The sequence below is a fragment of the Nomascus leucogenys genome, unplaced genomic scaffold, assembly GCF_006542625.1.
Source record: "Nomascus leucogenys isolate Asia unplaced genomic scaffold, Asia_NLE_v1 001189F_49162_qpd_obj, whole genome shotgun sequence".
NCBI lineage: Eukaryota > Metazoa > Chordata > Mammalia > Primates > Hylobatidae > Nomascus > Nomascus leucogenys.
The window spans coordinates 23,688-44,926 of record NW_022096917.1 but is presented as its reverse complement, the minus strand read 5'-3'; the positions used below and the strand labels follow the sequence as shown (position 1 = coordinate 44,926).

The 21,239-nt window shown below is 41.0% G+C and overlaps 2 pseudogenes; both read left to right on the top strand.

Moving 5' to 3' along the window:
- Positions 1-1,856: 1,856 nt before the first annotated feature.
- Positions 1,857-21,117, top strand: LOC100599685 (annotated as a pseudogene).
- LOC115834096 lies at positions 12,411-12,529 on the top strand (annotated as a pseudogene).
- Positions 21,118-21,239: the final 122 nt, after the last annotated feature.

The window sequence follows — 21,239 nt, the reverse complement described above, 5'->3', positions numbered from 1 at the left end:
TTGGGAGGCTGAGGTGGGAGGATCTGATCCCTTGAGGTCAGGAGTTCGAGACCAGCCTGACCAACATGGTAAAACCCTGTCTCTACTAAAAAAATACAAAAATTATCCGGGTCTGGTGGTGCACATCTATAATCCCAGCTACTCCGGAGGCTAAGGCAGGAGAATTGCGTGAACCTAGGAGGCAGAGGTTACAGTGAGCCACGATTGTGCCACTGCAATCCAGCCTGGGTAACAGAGACTCCATCTCAAAAAAAAAAAAAAAAAAAAGAAGAAAGAAGAAAAAGAAAAAGAAAAATAGAAGAAAGAGAGCCTGGGACATTTCAATTAAGACAAGCCTTGACAGTCCCAGTTTTTTTTACTTGTCCCCAATAGTGAATCTCTGGGTTTAATGAGCTCTTACAGTATATGTAGTTGAGAGTTCTCTTATTTCTCTCTATATATTCCTGTTTTCCCTCATCTCCCCAGTGATGCAGCAGTAAATTTACCATTCTTTTAATTAGGCTGAGCTGTTACATGTCTGTTTTCTGCAGTATTTTATGGTAATGAATGAGCTTATTTTCTTTGAATGCATTCCAGTTTCAGTTCTGTGCAGGTTGCATTATTTTTAATTGAAAATCTCAGTGGGAATATGGATATTTAGGTGGAAAAGTCAGAGGTAAGTCAGGTGGCATTCAGCCTGACTACACCTCAGGACTGTTCACCTGCCCATGCGACCATCCAGCAGGCCTCATGAAAGACCTGATTCCCAAGGAAATGGTCGATAGAAGTTTGGGAAGATCGTTAGAATATTCCAGCAAATACCAAGATAAGTGTGTTACTTAATGAATTTTGTAAAGGTCTCACCAGAATATTGCTTGCTGGTGCCACATGGTAAACAGAATTCAACAGTTGCAGTCGAGGTCAGAAACTTCCTACCTAATTGCTAAATTATTTTTGAGAGTCGATTGTGATGGAGGCATTCTGGCAGACAGAATTTAAAATCTATTCTGTAAAATATGCAGTAGGCTGCTAGTACCCTAGACCATAATTTTTCTAGATTGCTGTGCTCAGATAAGCTCGGTGTTGTCATATCATTTCATTTCATTGTCATTTCAAAAGCTGTGAAATTTCTTTTGGAAAATTACTCACAAAAATGGTATGTGTGGTTAATCCTTAGCCCATTGTTACAAGATAAATGTAGATATATTGAAGTTTTAACACACATATTTGAACAGACAGCTCTTCATGACTTGAACAGCCCCAGACCTGAAGCTGTTCCACACTCCACTGAGAAGGCAGGAAGGGGAGCTGTTATAAGGTATTCTTTGAGGGAGCTAGACAAAGAAAGTTATTCATTTGGTGAAAGTGTAACGTTTCTAGATAGAGGTTAGTTTGGCAGTTTCTGATTGGTAAAGCTTAAGTCGACAAAGGAGAGGGTTTCAACGGTTTGCTTATGAAGGAACTCAAGGCCCTGGAGCCATCTCCAGTAATTAATGGCCCTGTAGTTAATTATTTTAACACCACTATGAAGAGTTTTTTTCTGTCTCCGTTGCCTTTGTCTCCCGTTTCCTAATTCTGATGTAAGGCAGACTAAGAGTCATCCGCTCATGCTCACCAGCAGATAGTGAGCTCCCTGGAGCCAAGGAGAATGTTTGAGCAGTCTTTGTATTTCCTCCTTCAAGGCCTAGAAGGATATACTCAAAGGTAATAGGTGCTCTGGAAAGATTTTGTGAAATTGAACCAATATTGATGAAATTTCATGAGTTGCTAGTTTCTGTTCTGTCCTTTTCTGGTGGATGTTATGTAAAGATAACAGTAGGTTTGTTTGTTATGTATATGGGACATAACACTTTCAATTTTCTGGTTAAATAGGAACTATCCAAGATCACGATGCCAGTTATACTTAATGAGCCTCTGAGCTTCCTACAGCGCCTAACTGAATACATGGAGCATACTTACCTCATCCACAAGGCCAGTTCACTCGCTGATCCTGTGGAATGGATGCAGGTATGAGCCAAGGGAGGAAAAGGTCTAACTCTTAAGAGACCTCGCTACCAACCCAGCCCCGAACACACACACATTCACACAATTAGTGTTAAATTCAATGTGAGGTTGGGCAATTTTATCAAAGCTCAGTCCGCATGTCTGGAGTGTCCTCTGGTTAGGGTAACACCATCGTGCAAAGACCGATGAGTATTGCAGGAGAAGCGGGAGGTGGCGCATAAGCAAACCTGGATGTTAGTGGGCTTTTGCTAAATCTTTTTTTTTTTTTTTTTTTTTTTTGTGAGACAGAGTCTCGCTCTGTCGCCCAGGCTGCAGTGCAGTGGCGCAATCTCGGCTCACGGCAAGCTCCGCCTCCCGGGTTCCCGCCATTCTCCTGCCTCAGCCTCCCGAGTAGCTGGGACTGCAGGCGCCCGCCACTATGCCCGGCTAATTTTTTGTATATTTTTTAGTAGAGACAGGTTTTCATCTGTGTTAGCCAGGATGATCTCGATCTCCTGACCTCGTGATCCGCCCGCCTTGACCTCCCAAAGTGCTAGGATTACAGGCGTGAGCCACCGCGCCCTGCTGGCTTTTGCTAAATCTTTAGTTGAGAAAGTAGCGTTGTGTTAGGGGAAGAATTCAACCTTTCTTCTTTCAGACTTTCTCGGGGTATTTCCAAGAAGAGGTTAACACACACACACACACACACACTAGAAAAATATGTTTGTGCTTACTTGTGTATATAAATATATATACATTGCTATATGTTAAAACACGGCAAGGAATTTTAAATTTTTTAGAGGGAAGATTTTATATGTTGTACATGGATGGACTAGTTAGAGGCAGAGTATAGTGGGCACATTGTTCTCCTTCAACAAAGCAATAGCATTCGAAACAGTCTTTCTGTCCTTTCATTTATATGTCAGCATTTTCCAACCTCAGTGGACTTAACACCAATTAAGTTGTGGAGTTTTATATCTCTTTCCCCAATCCTGGAATGTCATACTTTTAAAAAATTTTAAATGAATTAAAAGTAACTTTGGACTTGAGGGTTTTTTAAAAGTCCTTGAGAGAATTTGTAGCACTGTTAGAGTGTGATGAAACCCATAGTTGGAAATAACACTATAGGAAGTGACTGAAAGTAATTTTCATTCTGAATATCCAAGTTTCCATGTCCCACTGCTAGAGCCATATTAAAACTCCAAAGTAATTAAACTCCTCAAAATAATTCTGTAAATTACTGTCTTCGGCAAAATTTCGGTTCCTAAAAGAATGCAGAGTGAGCTCGGCTATTTTTGACTTGTTCTCATGCTCTCTCCCACAGTGTGTAGCTGCGTTTGCTGTATCTGCTGTTGCTTCTCAGTGGGAACGGACTGGAAAGCCTTTCAACCCACTGCTGGGAGAGACTTATGAATCAGTGCGGTGAGGCCTTTCACTTGCATGCTTTATATAGCGTTGGAGATGAAGAGGAGAAATACATACATATTGGTCATCACCAATAACAAATATAGGACTGGAGCAAGTTAACAATTTTGATGTTTGTTTCTAGGATAGCTATTATTTTAGAGACTGTCAAAAATACTGAAACATACATAAAAGGTACCATTATAAGAAATAATTGCAAGGATTTTGGTATTCCTGATCACATGGGATCAATCACCCTCCTTTTCTCCTTATGTAGATCATAAGACATGATCGAGTTTTTAAAAATAATCATTTAAAGTATATTAGCTGTGTATGGTGGCACAGGCGTATAGTCCCAGCTACTTGAGAGGCTGAGGCAGCAGGATCTCTTGAGCCCAGGAGCTCTGGGCTGCAGTGCACTATGTTGGCCAGGTGTCCACACTAAGTTTGGCATGAATATGGTGACCTCCCAGGAGAGGGAGGTCAGAAGTGGAGCAGGTCAAAACTCCTGTGTTGGTCAGTGTTGGGGCTGCACCCGTCATTAGCCACTGTGCTCCAGCCTGGGCAACAGTGAGGCCCTTTTATAAAAATGGCTCCTTATTAAAAAATATAAATAAAATATATTAGCATAAGTATATATTGTTTGCATAAAGCCAATGACTACATCTGTAAGTGCAGTTCTGTTTGCTTGAGCTAGCCTGTGTCTTGTTTATATATGATTAAGGGATTTTATTTGGCTTTCGTTTTTCTATGTGTTCCTCCTCTTCTGTGCACAAATTTTGATCTCATTTATTCCCTAGATGTTTGAAAGTGGATGCACTAGATTTCTCTATTTTAATGTAAAAGGAATGATATGTTTTAAACTTAGATGACTAATATTTTTTCATGCAAATCATTCAAATTCATCTGGGTGTTCTTTATTTTAATTTGTTCAAGTAGCTAGCATTACAACATTGGATTTGGCGGTTTGGGTTGCATTTGTGTAATTTCTCATATATTAAGTTGTTTCATTGCAATGAGAATAAAGAATTGTTGGTTGGGCATGGTGGCTCACGCCTGTAATCCCAGCACTTTGGGAGGCCGAGGCGGTTGATCATGATGTCAGGAGTTTGAAACCAACCTGGCCAACATGGCGAAACCCCATCTCTACTAAAAATACAAAAATTAGCCAGGTGTGGTGGTGCGTGCCTGTAATCCCAATTACTCGGGAGGCTGAGGGAGGAGAATTGCTTGAACCTGAGAGGCAGGGGTTGCAGTGAGCCATGATCACGCCACTGCTCCAGCCTGAATGACAGAGCGTGATTTTGTCTCAACAACAACAACAAAAGAATTGTTTACTTTGAAAGGGCAATTATATACATGTTTAATGATAGAGTTAATTATAATTTTTTTTTTTTAAATCTTAAGAGATGACCTTTGATTTAGACTCATCTCCGAAGAGGTCAGCCATCACCAACCAATCAGTGCATTTCATGCTGAAGGATTAAACAATGACTTCATCTTTCATGGCTCAATCTATCCCAAACTGAAATTCTGGGGGAAGAGTGTAGAAGCAGAACCCAAAGGAACCATCACCTTGGAGCTCCTTGAGTGAGTTCTAATCAAACTATTACACTCTTTTCATGTAGACCTGCCTGTAAGTGTAGACATGCACACTCAGCTGACCTTACTGTTCAAAAGCTGGAGAAAAAGAAACAGCTTTCATACAGTGCAAACTGTATACCTCTATGTAAAAGAATTTGAGAAACATGGCAGTAGCCATTGCTAATTAATCTGGGTATGTGTAAATAGTTTAACTTGATGTTTGACTCTGGTGTTTGGATCTATTTTAAGATCGATGGAGTTAATTGCTTCATGACAGTACTTACGAAACATGCTTTTTTTATATCCTTGTGCCAATGTTTTGTTTACAGATCTTTCAAAATGAATTCACTCTGAGAAATAATGAAATGACAATTGTATGGCACATGTTAGGCATTAAATTGGGAGTTCTCTTCTTTTGCACGATTAGCTTTAAATCCACAATTAATTCCAGTTAGGATAGAATAAGCATATGATACCCTATCTCTTTCACACTGATTACAACTAGATACCCCGGACAGAAGACAAAGCAACAACCCAAAGACTCTGAAAAGCAGATAGTAGCAGGCAGACTGGGGAAAGAAATCAAAACCTGAACACCAATATGGCAGTGAGTTTACTGGTTTTATATATTTCTTCCAAATCTCCTGGCTGAGAATCAGAGCAGCAAATTGCAGAACTGGGGATTGGAGGCCGACTGAAAAAGTTCTAAGAGTAATTCTTTCTTTCTAATTAAAGGACCTAGAAAGATACCCTTGCAGGAAGTAGAGAATAGGGGAAATCCTGTTTTAATTTTGTCTCACAGCCTTGCCCCAAAGCAAGCACTAGGGTCTGTAGCTACACTCCTGCTGCGATGGTGGCTGTGGCAATCACATACTTACCCCAAACTCAGAGTCCTTCTCTTTGGCCAGAGAAACTGAGTAAAGGAACCCCTAGGGTCCAAAGACTGTGAGAGAATTCCTGTTACTTGTTTTTCTTTCTTTTCCTTTACCCATTTGCCCCAGAGGAAGACCTAGTTGTGGGAGATACAAGACAGAGCAGAGAGGCTCAAACCCCAGCTTGCCAGCCAGAGGGGAGAGAAAGCGCCCCCTGGTGTCTAAGAGTGTTGGGGAAACCACAAAGAGGAGGGAGCTCAAGAAAGGGGTCCGCTAAAGCTGCATGATGAGTTCCTAAGCTCATCCCTACACGCATGCATTGAAATGACCCAGAAGGATACACAAGGGCCTCAGGATCTGAAATGCTGTGTGGCCTGAGAGCCAGGTCCCTGGATGGCTATTGAGGGGTAGATCTGAGCAGCACTACAGAGGCTTTGAAAATTAAACTGACACTGGAATCAAAGCCCACAGGAGGAGAGTCAGGACTTCTGGCCTGAAACTCTGTTAATTTCCTACTAAAACAAAATTTTTATCAGTATTCTCCAGAAGAGGTTAAGAGGACAGAGTCTCATAATATTCAGATGTGCAGAATACAATCCAAAATCATTCAGCATACCAAGCAACAGGAAAATCTCAACAAACTAAAATAGAAAAAGACATTTTAGCAAAAAAAAAAAAAAAAGAAGTATTTTTGGAAATTTTAGTACTAAAAATATAGTAATAGAATATAGTAACTGGGATAGGCTCAATGGCAGAATGCAAATGTCAAAATATGTACAGGATGTGTATGTTGAAAACTACAAGATACTGTTGAAAGTAATCAAGGATTACCTGAGTAATGCAGAGACACACTGTTTCTCGATATATTTGGAAGCCTCAATTATAGTTAAGATGTCGGGTCACCCCTCACTGATCTATAAGCAATCTGTATGAACACAATCCAAATCAAAATCGCAAGATGATTTTTAATAGATACAGAGAAGTTGATTCTAAGTTACAAATTCTAAGTTTGTGTGGAAAGGCAAATGACATAGAACAGCCAAAATAATTTTGAAAAGGAAGAACAGAATTGATGGACTCCCACTACCCAATTTTAAGACTTAACTCTAAAGCTGTTGTAATCAAGACAGTGTGGTGGTGGCCAAACTATAGACAAAGTATAGATTAATGCGACAGGGAAGAGAATCCAGAAATTGACCTGCAGAAATGTGGTCAGTTGATTTTTGACAAAGGTGCAAAGGCAATACAGCTAAGAAGAATAGTCCTTTCCACAGACAACCATCTGTGCTATGGAGACAGTTGGACACCTATATGTTAAAAAGTGAACCTCAAACTAGACCTCACACCTTTTACAAAAATCGGCTCAAAATAGATCATTTACATAAAATGTAAAACTAAGGGTTTTGGAAGAAAACATAGGAGAAACTCTTACAACTTTGGATTAGGCAAAGAACTCTTATGGATATGATACCAAAATTATAACCCATAAAAGACAAAAAGTGATAAATTAGATTTTATTAAATTAAAAACCTTATATTGAAAGATACTGTTCAGAGAATGAAAAGATAAGCTATAGAATCGTAAAAATTATTTGCAAATCATATAGCCAACAAAGGACTTGTAGCCACAATATACAAAGAATTCTTAAAACTCAACAATAAGATATGATAAGGTCAGGCTCAGTGACTCATGCCTGTAACCCTAGCAATTTGGGAGGCTGAAGTGGGAGGATCACTTGAGCCCAGGAGTTAGAGACCAGCCTGGGCAACATAGTGGATCCTTGTCTCTACTGAAAGATTTTAAAAATAGCCAGGTTTGGTGACATGCACCTATAGTCCCAGTTACTTGGGAGGCTCAGGTGGGAGGATCTCTCAAGCCCAGGAGTTCGAGGCTGCAGTGAGCCATGATTGTGCCACTGTAGTCCAGCCTGGGCAACAGAGTGAGACCCTGTCTCTGGAACAACAACAACAAAAAAGAACAATAAAAAATTATTTTGCCCAATAAAACATTGGGCAAAAAATGTGAATAGATACTTCATATATATATATATATATATGGCAAATAAGCACATGAAAAGATGGTGTCAGCTGATTGCAGTGGCTCACAACTATAATTCCAGTTACTTAGGAGGCTGAGGCAGGAGGATTGCTTGAGGCCAGGAGTTCAAGACCAGCCTAGGCAACATAGTGAAACTCTGTCTCTAAAAAAATAAAATAAAATAAATTTAGCCAGGCATGGGGACACATGCCTGTAGTCAAAGCTACTAGGGAAGCTAAGGCAGGAGGGTCACTTGAGCCGAGGAGTTCGAGGCTGCAGTGAGCTATGACCCACCACTGCACTCCATCCTAGATAGTAGAATAAGACCTCATCTCTAAAAAAAAAAACAAAAATTTAAAAAGATGTTCAACAGCATCAGTTATTAGAGAATTACAGAGTTAAAACCACAATGAGATATCCTACTTATACCTATTACAATTTATATTTATACCTATTACAATGTTTAAAAGCAAAATAATTGTAAACATTGACAATACCCAGGGCTGACAAGGATGTGGAGGAGCTAGAAATCTCATACAGGTTGAATATCCCTTTTTTTAAATATACCAAAATTGTTTTGGATTTTGAATATTTTCAGATTTTGTAATATTTGCAGTATACCTACCGGTTTAGCATCTCAAATCCAAAATTCCAAAATCTGAAGTGCTCCAGTGAGCATTTCCTTTGAGTGTCAGGTCGGTGCTCAAAAAGTTTCAGATTTTGGAGCATTTCAGATGTCCAAGTTTTGAAATTTGGAATGCTCAACCTGTGCATTGTTGGTGTTGGAATGTAAAATGGTAGAGCCACCCTGGAGAACAGTTTGGCAGTTTCTTATATAGTTAACCTTATGTTTACGACATGACTCAGCAATACTACGCCTAGATATTTACCTTAGAGAAATGGAAACTTACGTTCATCCCAAAACCTGTATACAAATGTTTACAGTAGCATTATTCATCATCACCAAAAACTGAAAACAGCCCAAATGCCCTTCAGTGGGTGAATGGTCACACAAACTGTGGCATATCCATATAGTGGAATCCTACTCAGCACAAAGATTGATACGTAGAACAACACAGATGAATTTCAGGTGCATTATACAAATTGAAGATGCTCATCTCAAAAGGTAATCTACATTTATATGACATCTGGAAAAGGAAAAACTATTGCAATGGAGAACAGATCAGCCACTGGGGATAAGGAATGAGTTGGAGATCCAGGGATTAGGAGTGGAGAAAGGTTTGACTACCAGAAGAAGCATGAGCGAAGTGTTTGTGGGTGGAGGAGTTGTTTAGGATTCTGATTGTGTTGGTGGTGGTTACACAGGTCTGTACAAGCATAAACCTGAGTACCAACAAAAATGAATTTTACCTTATGTAAATTAAAAGACACATATCTAAGGACAAATATATGAAGGTGCAGTGGTGGCTCACGCCTGTAATCCCAGCACTTTGGGAGGCCGAGGCAGGTGGATCACCTGAGGTCAGGAGTTCAAGACCAGCCTGGCCAATATGGCGAAAACCCATCTCTACTAAAAATACAAAAATTAGCTGGGCGTGGTGGCACGCGCCTGTAGTCCCAGCTCCTTGGGAGGCTGAGGCAGGAGAATCACTTGAACCTGGGAGGTGAAGGTTGCAATGAGCTGAGATCATGCTACTGCACTCCAGCCTGGGTGACACAGTGAGACTCTGTCTCAAAAAAAAAAAATAAAAAATAAAAAATAAAATAAAACTTTTTCTTTTTTCTTTAATGTTTATTTTAGGTTTGGGGGTACATGTGCAGGTTTGTTCTGTTGGTAAACTGTTGTCATGGGGGTTTGTTGTACAGATTATTTCATCACCCAGGTACTAAGCCCAGTACCCAATACTTATTTTTTCTGATCCTCTCCCTCCTCCGAACCTCCATCCTGAGGTAGGCCCCAGTGTGCATTCATCCCTTCTTTGTGTCCATGAGTTCGCATCATTCAGCTCCCACTTATAAATGAGAACATGTGGTATTTGGTTTTCTGTTCCGGCATTAGTTTGCTAAGGATAATGGCCTCCAGCTCCTCCATATTCCCAGAAAAGACAGGACCTTGTTCTTTTTTATGGCTGCATAGTATTCCATGGTGTATGTGTGCCACATTTTCTTTATCCAATCTATCATTGATGGGCATTTAGGTTGATTCCATGTCTTTGCTATTGTGAACAGTGCTGCAGTGAACATTCACGTGCATGTATCTTTATGGCAGAATGATTTCTATTCCTCTGGATATACAGGATTATAAAATCAGAGTTTATTCACATAGATGAGTTTTTTCCTTTGGTGAGCTGGAGGGTACTTTCTCTAGAAAGTGCTAAACAGACTTTTTATTTTGTGTCTCTACTTCAGCTTTTTTTAATGTTTCATCACACTTTTGAATGCTTAAAATGATTATGTACATAGTTTATTTGGAGTTTGGTGGAAGTATAGAATTTTTTCTTAAGCTGTTACTCCCTTTTAAGAAACAAGAATGGGCAAATTTTATGGTGAGTTAACATCAATAGAATTTTTAAAGTCTTAGAACTTAGTTATCTAAAGCAGCCTGGTTTGTTATTCTGAGTAATGGCATTTGAGCAAGTGCACTTTTTAAACAAAGTGATACCTCTCACTTATGTTTCTGGTTTTGGTTTTGTTTTTTAGACACAATGAGGCATATACATGGACAAATCCCACCTGCTGTGTGCATAATATCATTGTGAATAAACTGTGGGTCGAACAGTACGGCAATGTGGAAATCATAAACCACAAGTAAGGCACCTTGAGTACTTCGTCCATTCCTTCAGTTTTCATCAAGCAGTTTTAGTGAACTTCAGTTTTTTTTGTTTTATTTGTTTTTAAAGAAAAGCTCTAGAACAGGCTGATGAAAATTTAAGAATCAGGCAATATAGTCTGGGCGCGGTGGCTCACGCCTGTAATCCCAGCACTTTGGGAGGCTGAGGCAGGTGGATCACGAGGTCAGGAGTTGAGACCAGCCTGGCCAAGATGGTGAAACCCCGTCTCTACTAAAAATACAAAAATTAGCCGGGTGCGGTGGTGGGCACCTGTAATTCCAGCTACTCGGGAGGCTGAGGCAGAATTGCTTGAACCCGGGAGGTGGAGGTTGCAGTGAGCTGAGATCGTGTCACTGCACTCTAGCCTGGGTGACAGAGCAAGGCTCCATCTCAAAAAAAAAAAAAAAAAAAAAAAAGAATCAGGCAATATAACTAACTCTTGAATGACTAGAAGCCCATTTATTTAATAAAGAGGGTTCATTAAAGTCTCTGATTAAGGAAGACTGGGTGAACCCAGCTTCCCCAGCTTCTGTGAACCTTAATTGCAATCTCAGCTCATTTTGCTTCCTTTGTTTAATGGGGGCCAGGGAGACAGGGCATAGGAGTTACTAGAAAGAACTGGGCTCCCATTCTACTTTGTGACCTTAGGCAAGTCACGTATTCTTTCTGCACCTCACATACCTTGTCTTTATGGTGGGAAGATTACCAGTCAAGGATTAATCATTATCACTTTAGTATGCCTGGCACACAGAGAAAATCTGTAAAGAGTAGCTGCTGCTAGAGAGGGTTATCACGGTTATTTTTCTCTACTGCTGCTTTGTTAATAAATGATAATCTGAACTTAATATTTTCTTTATAGGACTGGGGACAAATGTGTGTTGAATTTTAAGCCATGTGGCCTTTTTGGTAAGGAATTACACAAAGTTGAAGGCTACATTCAAGATAAAAGGTAAAATTTCCATTTTAAATGTTGAATAGTATAGATTTTGTTCACTAGATAAAATGTCGATATTAAAATACATTGTTGGCTGGGCGCAGTGGCTCACACCTGTAATCCCAGCACTTTGGGAGGCTGAGGTGGGCAGATCACGAGGTCAGATTCAAAACCAGCCTGGCCAACACAGTGAAACCCCATCTCTATTAAAAATACAAAAAGATTAGCTGGGTATGGTGGTGGGCACCTGTAATTCCAGCTACTTGGGAGGCTGAGGCAGGAGAATTGCTTGAACCTGGGAGGTGGAGGTTGCAGTGAGCCGAGATCGCACTACCACACTCCAGCCCGGGTGACAGCAAGACTCCATCTAAAAAAAAAACAAAAAACGAAAAAACAAAACAAAACAAAAAAAACATTGCCATAACCTAGGAAACAAGCATTCTAATAAGTAGAAAAATCTTTCTTCTACAGGGAAGTCTATTTCATTAAAGAACCTGATTTGGTTGAGCACAGTGGCTCACGCCTGTATTCCCAGCACTTTGGGAGGCTGAGTGGGGAGGATTGCTTGCAGCCAGTTTGAGGCCAGCCTGGATGACATAGTGAGACCCTGTCTCTACAAAAAACCTTTTTTTTAAGTAGGCAGGCATGGTGGCACATGTCTGTGGACCCAGTTACTCTGGAGGCTGAGGTGGGAGGAATCCTTGAGCCCAGGAGGTTGAGGCTACAATGAACCATGATTATACCACTGTACTCCAGCCTGAGTGACAGAGTGAGACTCTGTGAGTCATACACACCTTTATAGTAATATTCAATTGCAGCAAAACAGTCTACGGCCATGCCACCCTGAACACACCTGATCTCATTTGCTCTTGGAAACTAAGCAGGGTCAGGCCTGGTTAGTACTTGGATGGGAGACCACCTGGGAATACCAGGTGCTGTTGGCTTTAAAAAACCAAACCCTGGTTTGTTAACTAAACGTCAGTTTTTCTTGACAGCAAAAAGAAGCTCTGTGCCCTCTATGGGAAGTGGACTGAATGTTTATACAGTGTTAACCTTGCCACGTTTGATGCTTACAAAAAAAAGATAAGAAAAATACAGAAGAGAAGAAGAACAGCAAACAGGTGAACATCCTGTAAGGTGGTATCGAAGGAGTAACTGGATTCTTCAATGTGTACTAATCCTTTTGGAGTTGGCCTGTTCTAGGGTCACAGTCTGACTTTCTTCTTCCTTGTTGCTAATGCATGTCACTTTTCTCTTTTTAATGATCAGACATTTGCTTTAACAAGTACTCGGCAGAGCCTTGTATAGGATATGGACACCTATCAGTTTTTTAACTGTGGGGCAATTATACGTGGAGCTCTGCTTTAATTCACATAGCTGTGGAATGTTGGAGTTCATCTTAATGAGACAAATTTTCTTTTCCTCCTGTTTATGTGCATTGAAAGTTGAAACTGTTGAAGATTTAAAATTTCCTCCAAAATTCTCTCTGACATTTTCATGCTTATCATCAGTTTTGTTGCCTTGTTCTTTATCGTGAAATTACTGAAATTAAGACGGTCGTAGTTAAAGGAGTCATCCCTGGGCTGCTTTCCTCTTACTAAACTTCCTTCTTTGTGGGACAGTTAAATCCCAGTAGGGGAGGCACGTACGTGGCTTCTTGTCGCGTGGTCCCAAGCAGGCTCCAGTGGTTAGCAAACTCCTGCCCCTTCCCTCCTGGCATAAATGCTCGAGGACTGCACCTCTTTGGACAGGAAATATTTGAGGACGGATTCCTTTCCAGTAACCAAGATAATGGTTCCGAGCGCAAACTCTGGGTTAGAATCTTAGCCCCACCGGTGATGAGCAGTACAAGCCGAGCTTTCTCATCTCTCTGCCTCAGTGCCTTCATCTGTAACACGGGCACTATAATAGCACCTCCCCGTTAAATGAGTTAACAAACATAATGGGCTCAGAATAGTATCTGCTCATAGTAAAGACTGATAAAGTCATTTCTGCCAAAAGTGCTTCCTCAGACTGGCATCTTGAGCATCATCTGCGAGCTCATTAGAAATGCAGGCGGCCCAGCTTCACCTCAGACCTACTGAAGACCAGTCTCTGGGGCTCTTTAGCGTTTCTTATGCATGTGAAAGTTCAGGAAGCCCTAAGATCCCTCAAAAGCAGAAGGTGTATTTATGAGTGACTTTCTTTTTAGATGGAGTTAGCCTTGCTCCCAAAGTGAAAAGAGGTTTATTAAACGGCGGGAGCATTCTGCTTTCCTGTGGGTGGGGCTGTTTCTTTCTTTCTTTGTTTCCCTTCGGCTGTGTGTGCACAGTTCTGCTTCCCTCTTTATATCCCTTGTTCCTGCCCACGGGAACTGGGCACCAACTGTGCTGTTCAGCCAGCAGGAAACTGATGGGGCTGAGAAGGGCATGTCCAGGATTCTGGGACCCCCGGCACAAACTCCTTGGTGGCAACTCCTGCTAATAGGAGGCACCTTGACAAAGACGATCTCCCCAACACGCTTGCCTTCCAACCTATTCACAGAGTGGGGATGGCCGAGAACGTTGGTGAAATTCCAGAAACATTCCTTATATTCCCTAAATTCCCAGTCAGTCTGTGAAAAAAGTATTTTTTTCCCCCTTGGAGAGAGCAGGTATTCTCACACATCCACTGCTTTTCTGGTCTCTCTCATTCTTGTGTTCCTGTCATCTGCCTACCATGGATTTCTGACGTTCCTGAACACAGACACTGAGGGAAGTTTGTGTCATTAGCGTTGTCACCTCTGTGCTATTTTGTAAACTGTATATTTACTGAATGTGTCTCAGCCAGCAGTTCTAGATTTGTTCACTGTGTGATGCTGGGACTGTGACTTACCCTTCCAAAGCCTTCATTCCATATGTCTAAAAAGCAGTCGTGAGCTCTCCTCGAGGGGTTGTTGCATAAAGACCACATACATAGAGCACTAGCATAGCTGGGGCCGCGGGGAGGGGGGCCTGAGGAAACGCTGGCTCCCTGTGTTTCATCTAATGAAAAATTCTCTTTTCATCTGATGCATTTGGGATCCCTCCTGGTTTTGCCATTGATATATTTAGTTGACTTTCCCAAGAATGTAACCTTTTGTTGTTCTCAGATTGTTCCTCTCTAGTGTGTGAGCTCCATGAAAGTCAGGTAGTGATGGTGCTTCTCTAGCACCCCAGTGGCTGGGCCTCCAGAAGTTCCTTAGTAGATACTCAAATGGTGCTTTGGGAGGCTGAGGCAGGAGGATTGCTTGAAGCCAGGAGTTCAAGACCAGCCTGGGCAGCATAATGAGACCCCTCATCTCTATAAAAATATTTTTTAAAAAATTAGCCATGTGTGGTGGCACATACCCGTAGTCCCAGCTACTTGGGAGACTGAAGCAGGAAGATCGCTTGAACCCAGGAGTTTGAGGTTACAGTGAGCTGTGATTGCACCACTGTACTTCAGCCTGGGCAACAGAGCAGGACCCTATCTCAAAAATATTAAAAATACATACTCAAATGAATTATTTTGTCTTTAAAAAGGAAACAGCCTTAAAAACATAAAACCCTATAGGAAAGAGTGATGATGATAATGACTTAAATGCGGATAACACTAAGTGGCACAACACACGAAGCTTCTGAGACTCTTAGCACCCACTCGGGCATTCAGCAGGTATCCGTTGGCTTCCCACACTGTGTTCAAAGTAAGGATATAAGAATTAGAAAGTCACAGTGTCATATGCCCTCATGTAGTTTACATTCTAGTGGTGTGCAATAAACGATGGTTTACAATTTGTAAGTGTATATATATTTTCCTAAGGACAGGGATATGTTCTAAGAAAACATTAGGTGATTTCATCATTGTGCGAACCTCATACAGTGTACTTCACACAAACTTAGATTGTGTATGTATTTTTATTTATATCTCTTTTTTCATGTGGAAAGCCAAAAGTCCCAACACCATTACTGGGTATCAGTCATTTCCCTTACTTGGTCTGCAATGCCAATATCAAATGCCATATAGCAGATTTCTATACATGCTCTGCTATAACCTTAGGGGACTACCATCATATTTACAGTCTGTTGTTGACTGAAAATGTCATTATGTGGTGCTTGACTGTATCTTAAAACTTTCTACTTAAATTTTGTTCATTGGTTGGTTTTTCTAGATGAGCACCTCGAGGAGTCGGGTGAAATGCCAATGCCGGATTCTGAAAGTGTATTCATTATCCCTGGAAGTGTTCTTCTATGGTGAATAGCCCCATGGCCTCCAAATTCTACCCAGGTGAGACTGGGCTTGCTGGCTGCAGTCTCACTGTCTGTGTTCAGCATTGTGGTGCTCTTTCCTGGCACATGCAGGGTCAGCCCAGGCAGCATGGAGACAGGCAGGTTGGCATCCTGAGCCCCCACTGGCTCCCAGGTGCTCCCTTCTTGCCTGAGCTCAGCGCATCGTAAGTGCATCATGCTGTCCATCCCTCTGGCATCTGGCTGGGAGGATGTGTTGAGTTAGGACTTCACTGGGGCTTCTTTAATAGCTACTTAGTGGTAAAAGTGGTCCTTATTAAATATAAGCTGGTGCAGCCTAGTCAGTACCAGCCCTCCAGACCCAGCAAGGAATGATTTTAATGAAGATAAAAGAATGTTGATTTTTGCTTAGAGTTCTATTTAAAGTTGATCATGATAGAGGATGTTTACTCTGCAAAGCCTGCTTTGAGATTTTTTTGAGACAGATACTCACAGATGGTGCAGATTTTGGTGAAAACATTTAGATACGTGTGATCCGAGAATGACTGACCATTGTTACCACGAAAGGGGGGGGGGTCATTGTCAAGTCAACCCTCTTCTACTTTCAGAAAGTTTCATTTTGAATTATGCCTTGGCATATTTTAATTTCATCCTTTTGCTTCTTTTCAGATGTATAATTTTACTAGTTCTGCAATGGTTTTGAATGAAGTAGACAAAGACATGGAGAGTGTGATTCCCAAGACAGACTGCAGGTTACGGCCTGACATCAGAGCCATGGAAAATGGAGAGAGAGGTAACTAGCATCCGCCAAAGCCACAAGTGAAGACTCATTTCTCGGGCGATGATGCTTTGTTTTATTCCTGGTGATTGTTAGCACCATTGGGGTACTAGCGTTTTTAGTCTCTCTTTAAGTTTGAGTTAACATTCAATTTAAATTCAAACTTTTATTTTAAATGTGGAAATCTGAGCAGACCTTATTAGCTCATATTATTGTGGTAGTACTCCCCTGAAAATTTAATATACTGGAGATGGCCAGAGGCATATTCTGACTAATTAAGTCACTGTCTACTTCAGAATTTACATAGCACCTTGTCAGCCCCAAAGGAGAGTGTGGCCTCCCCTTGGTTAATTATAACTTAAATGTTTTTGTGTGTTGGTATAAATAGGTGTATATACTTATGTAGTATGTGGGATATTTTGATACAGGCATACAATATGTAATAATCACATCAGGGTAACTGGGGTATCAATTACAACATTTTTTTCTTTTTTTATACAGTCTTGCTCTGTCTCCCAGGCTGGAGTGCAGTGGCGCAATCTTGGCTCACTGCAACCTCCACCTCCTGGGTTCCAGCTATTCTTGTGCCTCAGCCTCCTGAGTAACTGGGACTACAGGCACGTGCCATCACACACAGCTAATTTTTGTATTTTTAGTGGTAATGGGGTTTCGCCCTGTTGGCCAGGCTAGTCTTGGACCTTCTGACCTCAGGTGATCCACCTGCCTCAGACTCCCAAAGTGCTGGGATTACAGGTGTGAGCCACTGTACCCAGCCCATTTTTATCTTATCGTGTTAAATTTTTTCCAACTCAGTGGTTCTCAAAAGGGGGGCATTTATCCCCCCAAAGAGACATGCAGCAAAGTCTGAAGACTTTGGTTGTCACTTCTTAGGAGGGACTACTGGCGTCTGCAGGCCAGGGATGCTGCTAAACATCCTCTCCCACACTAGGCAGCCTCTTATGATAGAGCCATCACATCTAACATGTCATAGTGCCACATTGGAGAAAAAGTGAGACACAGCAACAGTATTTTGGAAGACAGTTTAAATTTCTTAAGAATGGCATCTGAAGGAGCTCTGTGAGGTCTCACTAAGAATTTAGAATAATTTCACATTTATTTAGTTTTTACACCCAATTTTTCACTGAAGAATTTTAACACAGTTGTTTTGGCCTTAAGAATAAACAGGTTGTTCTTGGCAAGGTTGTTAAGAGCATAGGTTGTCAAAGAGATGCTGCATCTGTGATACTAGCTCTGCCTCTTACTAGCCCAGGTATCTGTTACAATTTTTGTTTGATATTTGACTCTGGTATTTGTGTTCTAATAAAAGGGAGATACGTGTAGATGGTTCTTTTGTGAAGTTCTTGTGCTTAATACTGTGCCTGGCATCCTCCATGTAGAGCGTTAATGGTTTGTATTGATGTTCTTATTTTAGATCAAGCTAGTGAAGAAAAAAAGCAACTTGAGGAAAAACAAAGAGCAGCCCGCACAAACAGGTCCAAGTCAGAAGAGGACTGGAAGACGAGGTGCGTGCCTGAGTGAGGGGGTGTGGCTGAGCCCTCAGGCAGGCTGCTGTGTGCGGACCAGGCAGGGATGCCAGACACTGTGAGCCCAGAGCAAGGACCTATCTAACACAAACCCTGCCGAGTTGTCCCAGGCCTGAAAAAACGTTATTTCCACTGACTTTTATCCATTCATCCATTGATGGGCACAGGTTGATTCCATATCTTTGTTATTGTGAATCGTGCTGTTACAAACACGGGGTTGCAGGTATCCCTTTGATACATTGACTTCCTTTCCTTTGGACACCCAGTAGTGGGAGTGCCGATCCTATGGTAGTTAAGTTTTTTTAAGAAATCTCTGGCCGGGCGCGGTGGCTCACATCTGTAATCCCACCACTTTGGGAGGCCAAGGCAGGTGGATCACGAGGTCAGGAGATCGAGACCATCCTGGCTAACATGGTGAAACCCCGTCTCTACTAAAAATACAAAAAATTAGCTGGGCGTGGTGGTGGGCGCCTATAGTGCCAGACACTCGGGAGGCCAAGGCAGGAGAATGGCAGGAACCCTGGAGGTGGAGCTTGCAGTGAGCCGAGATCGCACCACTGCACTCCAGCCTGGGAGACAGAGCCAGACTCCGTCTCAAAACAAAACAAAACAAAACAAAAAAAAACCCAAATTATCTCCATACTGTTTTCCATAATGGCTGTATATTTTCACTACCAGTGTATGAGCTTGCTTTTTTCTGCATCCTCGCCAGCATGTTTTTCTTTTTAATAATTGCCATCTTAACTGGTGTAAGATGATAATCTTGTGGGTTTTATTCACGTTTCCCTCATAATTGGTGATGTCGAGCATTTTCTTGTATCCTGTTGGCTATTTGTGTGTCTTCAGAAATGTCTATTCATGTCTTTTGGATTATGTGTAGCATGGTATATTAGAAAAATCATGGTCTTTAACCTTAAACCTAAATTTGCCATCAGTTACTAGGTTGGGCAAGTTATTTAACTGCTTAGACATTCAGCTTCTCATCTGTAAAATGGAGGTTTAAGAGTTTGAGGCCAGGTGTGGTGGCTCACACCTGTAATCCCAGCACTTTGGGAGGCTGAGGCGGGCGGATCACGAGGTCAGGAGTTCGAGACCAGCCTGACCAACATGGAGAAACCCTGTCTACTAAAAATACAAAATTAGCTGGCTGTGGTGGAGCATGCCTGTATTCCCAGCTACTAGGGAGGCTGAGGCAGGAGAATCGCTTTCACCCAGCAGGCAGAGGTTGCAGTGAGCTGAGATCGCACCATTGCACTCCAGCCTGGGCAACAAGAGCAAAACTGCTTCTCAAAGAAAAAAAAAAAAAAAAACGAGTCTGAAGGGCATTTACACTGAACCAGGTGCCTTACATACTGCTGTGGGTATGCTGTAAATGTTAATTTCGTTATCCTAATTTATTCCCAACTACTTAAAAAAATGCCTTGTGGAAAATAAGACCTAGGCTAGAGGGTAAACTGGTTAGACAAATACATTGTCTCAAACCAACCTATTAGAAGACCCTGCTTCTGTCAAGTAGCGTGCTAGATCCTGGTGGGAAATCCATATGCCTTTTGCATGGTATCATTACCCCTTTTGGAATATTATTCCACAGACCTGTTCCCTACCTAAGCAGAAAAACAGCATCACTTCAGCATCTCTTTAGAAATCCCTCACTCACAGAATGAGTTGCTGTAGTAGAAAAATACTGCAAGCTAGTGAAGAAACAGCCTGTGATTTTCCAGTTTCCCCTGTAAGTCTTGTCCTTTTTCTTTTAACAGGTGGTTCCATCAAGGTCCTAATCCCTACAATGGAGCACAGGACTGGATTTACTCTGGCAGCTACTGGGACAGAAATTACTTCAATTTGCCTGACATTTATTAAAATGCATACAAGTCAGGGTGTTTGGCTAATCTACAAATAAGTCTTAAACCTATGTTTTTAAATTTTTTTCCCTTGGTTTCTACTTATCTTTTTAAAAAAATGAAAAAACACTCATAAGATAACTGCATTTCACCCAACAAAAGCAGGGTATAAGGCGATATTGGCGATGAAAGTCAGGAAAAATGCATAGTTTTGCTATAAAATGTACTTATTTGGAATACTATTTTATATAGAGGGAAGAGAAAACTGCTGGGGAATATGCTTTTTATGGTTGCTGTTGCCATATTTACTGAAGGTTTATACCTAAATGTAACTTCAGCTTTATGGAACTGTATAGTAATCCCAAATCAAGTTATTTTGAATATTTTTATGCTGTCATGCTTGAATGTTTTAGATGTAACCTTTGACATATTTAGAACTCTCCTCCTATACAATATATATTGCTCAAATGTAGAGGTTATGTCATTTTATAAAGACTCCACTGATAAGATGGCTTTTATTCATACTAATCCTCCCAATTTTACCCCTTCCATCTTCCAAGAAGAAAAAAGAATGCCTGAATATTCAGAATAGATATTTCTGATTTGAAAATTCTAAAGAATTAAACTGGAAAAGTATTTCATTTACTTAGTGCTCTGACTTTACTTTTACAGTTTTCTGCAGTCAGTATCATTAAAATGTTTAAGTTTACATTTGAACTGAAAATATGTATAAAATCTAGCAATTCACAAAAATGTCCTAGAAATATAGATTTTAATCACCATTACATAATCAGAAACCTTGTTAAATGCTTCCACGTCCATGGCAAATGCCACTAGAGAAATTAAATTGCACTCATATATATAAGTATCAAACTACATAAAAGGAGGTCTTGTGCATTTCAAGTTTGCAAGGTACCTGTGTATTTAAAATATGTGTGGAGACCTACTGTACAGTAGTTTTGCCCCTTTAATTGGGGCACATTAATCTTAAATCTTATAGTATTTATCCACCCAAACCCCAGACTGAGATACTGCTCCCAGGGGCCTTAGGTAGCTGCCAGCCCATGATTTTAATTGCTATCTTGAAGTTAACAAGTGTTATAATGAAATAATCTACCTGATGCTAAATAAAGCCTTTAGAATGTTCCCCAAAGTGTGGTTTCTTTTAAAATTTCAAATATACTAATGTTGCCACTTACTACTATCCTAAATTGTTAAAAGCGTCCTATGAAAGAAGTCCTTGTGGTACCATAGCTCCCAGGGCCAAG